The sequence below is a fragment of the Neomonachus schauinslandi genome, chromosome 10 (genome assembly GCF_002201575.2).
Source record: "Neomonachus schauinslandi chromosome 10, ASM220157v2, whole genome shotgun sequence".
In the NCBI taxonomy this organism is placed as follows: domain Eukaryota; kingdom Metazoa; phylum Chordata; class Mammalia; order Carnivora; family Phocidae; genus Neomonachus; species Neomonachus schauinslandi.
The window spans coordinates 34,401,502-34,411,075 of NC_058412.1; positions in this window are offsets into that span (position 1 = coordinate 34,401,502).

Sequence of the window (9,574 nt, forward strand, 5' to 3'; positions counted from 1 at the left end):
AGCCAACACCACACATGGTTACAAGCTTTTTGTTTTTCTCCATGGGAACTTTTAAGACTTACTTTCTTAGTAACTTTCAAATATACAATATAGTATTTAAGTATAGTCACCAAGCTATAAATAACATCCCCGGGACTTGTTTCTCCTGTGACTGGAAGTTTGTACCTTTTGACCAACTTCACCCATCCTCTCCCTACCTCTCACCTTTGGCGACAACTAATCTGTTCTCTGTATCTATGAGTTTGGTTGGTTTTGGTTTTTTTGGTTTTTGTTTATTTTGTTTTGTTTTTAGATTCCATATGTAAGTGAGATTGTACAGTATTTGTCTTTGTCTGATTGATTTCAGTTAGCATAATGCCCTCAAGGTCCATCCATGTTCTCACAACTGAGAGAGTTTCCTTCTCTTTTATGGCTGAATAATATTCCTGTGTGTGTGCATGTGTGTGCATGTGTGTGTGTGTGTATACACCCCATGTTTTCTTTATCCATTCATCTCTCAGTGGACACTTAGGTTGTTTCCATGTCTTGGATATTGTAAATAATGCTGCAACAAATGTGGGGGTGCAGATATTTTTTTTTGAGAGTGATTTTGGTTCCTTTGGATAAATATCCAGAAGTGGAATTGCTGGATCATATGGTAGCTCTATTTTTATTTTTAATTGTTTTCATTTTCATTCATCTCTATTTTCTTATTTATCTTATTATTTCTTCTTTGATCCATTGGTTGTTTAAAACTGTATTGTTTCATTTACACAGTTTTATGTATTTTCCTGTTTTGCTTTTGTTATTGATTCTTTTTTTTTTAAGATGTTATTTATTTATTTGAGAGAGAGAAAGAGAGAGTAAGCCTGTGTGAGAGGAGGAGCAGAGGGAGAGAGAGAAGCAGACTCTGTGCTGAGCGTGGAGCCCAACACAGGGCTCAATCCCAGGACCCTGAGATCATGACCTGAGCCCAAATCAAGAGTGGTCACTTAACCCAACTGAGTCACCCAGGCACTTTCGTTATTGATTTCTTTTTTTTTTTTTTAAAGATTTTATTTATTTATTTGAGACAGAATGAGAGACAGAAAGCATGAGAGGGAGGAGGGTCAGAGGGAGAAGCAGACTCCCCGCTGAGCAGGGAGCCCGATGCGGGACTCGATCCCGGGACTCCAGGATCATGACCTGAGCCGAAGGCAGTCGCTTAACCAGCTGAGCCACCCAGGCGCCCCTCGTTATTGATTTCTAACTTCATCCTGTTGTGGATGAAGATACTCTGTACAAAGCTATCTTTTTGAATCTATTGAGACTTAATTTATGGCCCAACATATGATCTATCCTGGAAAATGTTCCATGTACACCTGAGAAGAATGTGTGTTCTGTCGTTGTTGGGTAGAGTGTTCGTACATGTAGGCTAGATCTAGTTGGTTTATTGTGTTGTTTAAGTCCTCTGTTTCCTAACTTGTCTCTGTGTGGTTGTTCTAACCATTATTGAGAGTGGAGTATTGAAGTCTTTGCTACTGTAGAACTACCTATTCCTCCCTTCAATTCTGTCAGGTTTTGCTTTATGTATTGTGACGGTCTGTCATTAAGTGCGTGAATGATTATAATTGTTACACCATCTTGTGGTACAGAACCTTTTATCAATATTTAATATCCTTCTTTGTAAACCTTTTTGATTAAAAACCTTTTGATTTACCCCTGCTCTCTTTTGGTCACTATTTGCATGGAATAGCTTTTTCCATCTCTTCACTTTAAACCTGTTTGTGTCTTTGGATCTCAAGTGAGTCTCTTGTAGATAGCATAGAGTTGGATCATGTTTTTATCCATTCTGCCGATCTCGATCTTTTCATTGGTGAGTTTAATCTATTTACATTTAAAGTAATTACTGATAAGGGTGGGGACTTACTTCTGTCATTGTGCTATTTGTTTTCTATATGCACTATAGCTTTTCATGTTTCTCACTCCTATATTACTGTCTTCTCTTGTGTTTAGTTGATTTTTTGGTAGTGAAGAGTTTAATTTCTGTTTGTGTATATTCTATAGCTATTTTCTTTGTGGTTACCATGGGGATTATACTGAACATGCTAAAGTTATAACTGTAATTTGAATTTATACCAGCTTAACTTCAATAACATACAAAAAGTCTGCTCCTTTATAGCTCTGTCCCTACCCCTTTTAGTTATTGAAGTCACAAAATTACATTTTTATATATTATGTGCCCCGAAACATAAACTAATGATTCTTTTAAGTGCATTAGTCTCCTAAATTATGTAGAAAAAAAGATTTGGAGTTAGAAACCAAAGTTACAGTAATATTAGCTTTTATACTAGTAATTGTTTTTCTTTCAATGTGTTAGTCTCTTCAATCATGTAGAAAGCAAACAGAAGTACAGTTACAAGTGATTGTTACAATAATACTACCTTTAATAAGTACCCATGTATTTACCTTTTTTTTTTTTAATATTTTAAATTTCATTTCAAACTTTTTTTTTTTTTTTAAAGATTTTATTTATTTATTTGACAGAGAGAGACACAGTGAGACAGGGAACACAAGCAGGGGGAATGGGAGAGGGAGAAGCAGGCTTCCCGCGGAGCAGAGAGCCTGATGTGGGGCTCGATCCCAGGACCCTGGGATCATGACCTGAGCGGAAGGCAGACGCTTAACGACTGAGCCACCCAGGCGCCCCCCCATGTATTTACCTTTATTGAGATCATTACTTCTACATGTGGCTTCGAGTTACTGTCCTTTGTTTTGTTTTGTTTTTTTCTTTAAGATTTTATTTATTTATTTATTTTAGAGAGAGAAAGAGTGCACACACAAGCAAGGGAGGAGCAGAGGGAGAGGGAGAAGCAGACTACGCTAAGCACGGAGCTGAGTTACTGTCCTTTGATTTCAACTTGTAGAACTCCCTTCATCATGTCTTGCTAGGCAGGTCTTATGGTAACAAACTCCCTCTCAATTTTTGTTTAACTGGGAATATCTTAATTTCCCCCTCACTTTTGAAGGACTGTTGCCATATACAAAGTTCTCAATTGACAGGGTTTTCTTTTAGCACTTTGAATATCCTGGTCCACTGCCTTCTGGCTTCCAAAGTTTTTGATGAGAAATCTGCTTATTTTCTTATTGAGGATCCCCTGTATGTGACGATTTGCTTCTCTGTTGCGGCTTTTAAGATGCTGTCTTTGTCCTTTGTCTTTTGAAAATTTGCTTCTAATATGTCTCAGTGTAGGTCTCATTGAGTTTATCTTTTTTGGAGTTCATTGAGCTTTGCCTCATAAAGGACTAGCTGAATTGTTTTGTCCCCACTGATCAATGGCAATAAAATGCTTTTTAACCAAATTTTCGTTAAGATTCTCTCCTTCCCACAGGCCCCTGGACTTTGGCCCCCCCTCAGCCTGAGCCAGCACACAAACCCTCCTGAGAATAGGCTGGCCTCAGGGTAAAACTCCGATTTACTATCCTATCATGCCACTCTTTCATCCCACTTCCTCACACCCATTATTTTCTATAAAAGAAAACTCTTTTTGCCCAACCCATGTGACGCATGCCGATCTTAGGGGTTCTTACAGTCGTCTCATGTGCTGCCCCCCCCACCTTACAATCATCCCTCCTCCACTGTCACCCTGGTAGTAATCCTTCAAAGAAAATCACTCCTTACTAAATCTGGATTTGATCTTTTATTTGACACCAAGAATATGTCAGTATCAAGGAAAGAGAGTCTGTAAATTTGGATTAGGTCATAAATGCCTGTGTATTAATAAAATCCCATGAATAAGTGCTGTGAATCTCTAATCAAAAACCAGTGGCCTCGGGCGCCTGGGTGGCTCAGTTGTTAAGCGTCTGCCTTTGGCTCAGGTCATGATCCCAGGGTCCTGGGATGGAGTCCCACATCGGGATCCCTCCTTGAGGGGAAGCCTGCTTCTCCCTCTCCCACTCCCCCTGCTTGTGTTCCTGCTCTCGCTATCTCTGTCTCTGTGAAATAAATAAATAAAATCTTTAAAAAAAAAAAAAAAAAAACCATTGGCCTCCAAGGTGCTAGATTCCAAGAAGTAAAGTTGCAATCAAGTTAACATTTTTAAAACAACAAATTATGATTGATAACACTTTCCTGTTTTTGTCTAATATTCCACAAAGCAGCACCAGGACTCTGATAAATAGAAACATATCATGGACAGCTAGGGCACTGACAATTCTCTAGAACTTCCTATGCAGCATACAATTTCTTAAAATTTTATGTTAATAACATTTTTTTTTTAAGATTTTATTTATTTGTGAGAGAGAGAATGAGAGACAGAGAGCATGAGAGGCAGGAGGGTCAGAGGGAGAAGCAGACTCCCCGCCGAGCAGGGAGCCTGATGTGGGACTCGATCCCGGGACTCCAGGATCATGACCCAAGCCGAAGGCAGTCGCCCAACCAACTGAGCCACCCAGGCGCCCTGTTAATAACATTTTACCCAAACAAAAGCATCTCTTGATTTAACCAACTTCCTGTGTTGCTCATTAATAGTAACATATCAGATAAACCTAATTATTTGTAATACCTCTCTTTTTACAAAGTTAAACGAAAAAATCCTAAGTGATTTTCTTGGGACCCTCTGGGAAATCTCAAAGATGGTTTTAGGTGTGAAAGATACTCTTTAGGATTTTATTTTTTATTAAGATTTTATTTATAAAAGAAATGACATGTATCCATTATTATGGTATCACACAGAGTATTTTCACTGACCTAAAAATCTTCCGTGCTCTGCCTATTTGTTCCCCCACTCTCCACCTCCTGGCACCCCTCCCCCGCCACCCATCTCCCCAGGCAACCACTGATCTTTTTACTGTATCCATAGTTTGGCCTTTTCTAGAGTGTCATTTAGTTGGAATCTTACAGTATGTAGCATTTTCAGATTGGTGATTCTTTCACTTAGCAATATGCATTTAAGAGAGGATCTGATTTGGGGAAGACAAAATATCAAAAGCTTCTGTCAGTTTTGAGCACTTAAGGTAGGATCGCGATTATTGAAAAACAATACTTGGCTACCACATTTCTTTTTAAGTTTATTTATGTTTTTAGTAATCTCTACACCCAATGTGGGGCTCACACTCATGACCCTGATACATGCTTCTCTGACTGAGCCAGCCCCTTGGCTACCACATTTAACTAAAATGATGGTAAAAAGATTGTTAAAGTTAACATAAAAGGAAACATGATTGTAAAGAATCTTAGCTCTTTCAAAAGTGAGAGGACTTTATTCACTTAAATAATCAAGGACATGATAAAGTCAACCTAAAGCATAAGAAATTATTCTGATAAGACACAGAATCTTTGCCCTCTAAACAGATAACTCTGAAGGTAAAGAAAAACCTTTAACCGGGTGCCTGGGTGGCTCAGTCGTTAAGCGTCTGCCTTCGGCTCAGGTCATGATCCCAGGGTCCTGGGATCGAGCCCCGCATCGGGCTCCCTGCTCGGCGGGAAGCCTGCTTCTCCCTCTCCCACTCCCCCTGCTTATGTTCCCTCTCTCGCTGTGTCTCTCTCTGTCAAATAAATAAATAAAATCTTAAAAAAAAAAAAAGAAAGAAAAAACCTTTAACCAAGCCCTTATTAAGAGAAGACTGATAATCCAGGAAAATTTTGTCATTTTACAGAGAAAGCCAGATTCTAGTTTGCCATCAGTATAATATTTAACACTAAAACTTTTTTTGAAAATCATATAAATAAACCCATCAATCCTTAGCTAACTTTGGCCACTCAAATAAAATTCCTTTCTGCAAAAGTACAACTTTCTATATCCATACACATACATTATAACTTTTCAAGGTGGCAAAAATGGACATGTTTATTAATAGACCCTTAAATATATATATATATTATATATAGCCTTCAGTACCATATAAAGAGCTAAAAATTATGCTTGAAATAATGTTTCAGCATTTTATTTTACTAAAAAGGGATTTAGGAATTAAATGAATATCAGTTATTGAACCCAATTTAGAATCAGTCCAAGATTTTAGGTTACCTAAACGTATTGGACACTCTATTCTAGTTGACACACTACAAAATATAATTACTCTTGAAATTTAAGTTTATCAGAATAACAATTCAATTTGATTAAACATAAATTTTTCATATTCTTAAACATTAAATAGAAGTGGTGCTAGCTAATTTGATCAGTAAATCTGTAGTAGTTTAGGAAGAACATACCCAAATAGAATAAAATGTAAATTTATACTTAACGCTGATAACTCATAGAAGACATAGCTATTTTTGTTAAAACAGTATTAAATTAGTCTCATACAAAAAATTTATATAAATGATGTGGTATTGAATTCTTAAAACATTTGAGCTAGTGTGTAACTAACTAACTTTCTATACATTGAAAGTATTAGAGGTTCAATTTCCTTAATGTGGGGGAATTTTAGGAATGTTCAATTTATATAAGCTCCCATCTCTAAGATAAATAAATCTCAATCAGAATAGAGGTCCTGGAAGAGATTTATAATCTAACAAATTTGATAATCTGAAGGTAAGAAAATACTACATACCCAGACACAAACATATAAACAGGGCTTATAGCTTCAATTCTAAAATTTCAGCTATAGGTCAAGAATACACAGAGAAAAAACTCAGTTTTTGAACATTTCCTATCAATGAGCTATTGTCTTCTCATTTATGGGAAGTATGAATTCTTAACTAACCTGAGTTCAAAATACATAAACAGAAGAGTAGCAAACTAGATGCTTCATTGTCTTTCACCAACAAGGACAAGACCTCTATAAACCATTATATCATTTTTCATCACCTTCCCTCATCCCTCCTGCAGGTCAATGGAAGCCTGCTCTCCTAGGGAGGACCCATCTCCTATCTATCTCCTTCCCTCCCTTCATCCTTCCCTCTTTCCCTCAGTAGCCCCCATCCCCTTCCCCCACCTCTCTCTCCCCTTCCCTCCCTCTCTTATTCTCTCTCTGACTTAGAATCCAAATTCCACTGTGTCTGGTTTGGCTTTCCTTTGCTTTCTATACAAGCACAGATTTGTTTGTTTATTTATTTGTTTGTTTTTAAAGGTTTATTTATTTTAGAGAGAGAGTGCAGGGGGGTGGGGTGGGGCAGAGAGAGAGTCCTAAGCAGACTCCACACTGAGTGCGGAGTCTGATGTGGGGCTGATCCCAGGACCCTGAGATCACAACCTGAGCTGAAACTAAGAGTGAGATGTTTAACCAACTGCACCACCCAGGCACCCCCAAGCACAGGTTTGACAAGGCCCAAGAGTGGGGCAAAGAAGCTTGCAAAGAGGGGCGCCTGGGTGGCTCAGTCGTTAAGCGTCTGCCTTCAGCTCAGGCCGTGATCCCGGGGTCCTGGGATCAAGCCCCGCATCAGGCTCCCTGCTCAGCGGGAGGCCTGCTTCTCCCTCTCCCATTCTCCCTGCTTGTGTTTCCTTTCTCACTGTCTCTCTCTCAAATAAGTAAATAAATAAATAAATAAATAAATAAATAAATAAAATATTTTCTTTAAAAAGTAATAGTAATGATATGACATAAATATACATACTTTTTTTCTTATTCTGCTACAAAGTCTTCCTATTCATAATTTCCATGCCACAGAGGCAGGCAGTCTTCTTGCCAGAGGCATGACTGTCATTTATGAGCACTTTCTTCTATTGCCAAACATTCCCCAATCATCTTCTGTAATAAATTCCTAGAAACAGGACCACTGGTCAAATGGTACAAATATTTTTATGACTCTTGATATATCCAGGAAGCCTGTGATAGTTATACTGTCACCAGCAATATATAACACCCGTTGGTTTTTTAAAATCACATCTCACTATATATATATATTTTTTTTTTTTAAATAAATGTTGGTTGTCATTACCTTTTTTTTTTAAGATTTTTATTTATTTGAGAGAGAGCACGAGCATGAGCAGGGGGAGGAGCAGAGGGAGAGGGAGAAGCAGACTCCCCGCCGAGCAGGGAGCCCGATGCGGGACTCGATCCCGGGACTCCAGGATCACGACCTGAGCTGAAGGCAGTCGCTTAACCAACTGAGCCACCCAGGTGCCCCCTCACTATATATTTTTAATTAAAAAAGATGAAAAAGTGTTTCCTCATTTCATTTTTTTCCACATACCTCAATTCCCAAATTCGAAAATTCCTATCAAATCACATGTCCCAAGTTCTGGTTTGGGAAATATGGGGATGGGGGGAGAAGGGACACGGGGAAATAGGTCATATATTCTCTGCTATCATAGCTACGCGCGCACACGTGCACCTTACACACGTGTGTGCACATTCATGCACCCGGCAACAGTTTCCTCCTAGGTTCTGTCTGAGTCTGTTCGGGCTACTTGAACAAAACACCACAAACTAGGTGCCTTGTAAACAACAAAAATTAATTTCTCACAGTCTTGGAGGCTGAGGAATCCAAGATCAGGGTGCCAACAATTCAGTGTTTGGTGAGAGTCCGCCTTTTAGGCGGGCTTTCTGCTGTTTCCTCACATGGCGGAAGGGGCGAGGGAGCTTTCTAGGCCTCTTGTATAAGGGCATTGATGCCTTTTGCAAGGGCCTGCACACATGACCTCCTCACCTCCCGAAAATCCCATCTCTTAACACCATCGCTCGGGACATTAGGTTTTCAACAGATGAATTTTTTCAACATTCAGACCATAGCAGTTCCCTCGTGGAGCCCCTCGAGGGGTGATAAGGGAACTGAAGGCAGACAGATGGGGGCAAATCCTGCCAACAAATGGAAACTGGAGGAACAGAGAAGGCTTCAGTGTGGCCAGGTCAGCCTCAAAGTCTCTCTCTGGCTACTGCTTTTATTCCATTATCCTTGACTCAAAGTCCCCACTTCCCCCCAGTTTCAAAAGCTTTAACCTTTGGTCCGGGAACAGAGGTTGATTCTGGTTCTGGTTGAACAGAAGTTGATTCTGGAAATGGGCTCTAGAGAGAAAAGCCCCAGCGGTGGGTGAAGCCCAACAAAACTTCCTCTTTTCTCCAAGGCAGGGAGTGAGTCTGGCTAAATTCCAAGGTGTGGCGCTGTCTGGGGCTGCTGGAGGTCTGGCTCCGGACACACAGACCCAGGTCAGGAACTTCCAAGGAGCAGAAAGGAGCTGGAATTTTCAAGGAGGGAGATGTTGAGACTCACTGTTATTGTAGATCCCCAGTGGAGGGGGTGGAGAGGAGGAAGTCCCTTTTTGTTGCTGGTAAGTGTGCCTCTAGTGGTTGGAGTGTGTATTACAAGCCTAGAGGTCAATGCGGTGGTTAGAGCAGGCAAAAGGCTGTGGTAATTGATGATTTTTATGGGTGAATCCCTTGTGAGATGAAATGTTAAGAGTGATGGATAGATATCCTTATAAGGTTCCTATTAAGGGTGACCTTGGAACTGGGTGTGGCACCATGTGGGTTAGGTTGAGTAGCAACTTCAAAAAGCAGTTATGGGTTGGCCTTCCTTCTGTTTTTCCAGAAACTTTAATAAAATCTTGCTACTATTCCTGCCTAGTCTCGTGTGTGTGTGTGTGTGTGTGTATTTGTGTTTGTGTGTGTGTGTATGTGTGTGTGTGTGCAGCAGGGATGAGAAGGGGTTTGGCCCATATTTCTGAAGCAATAG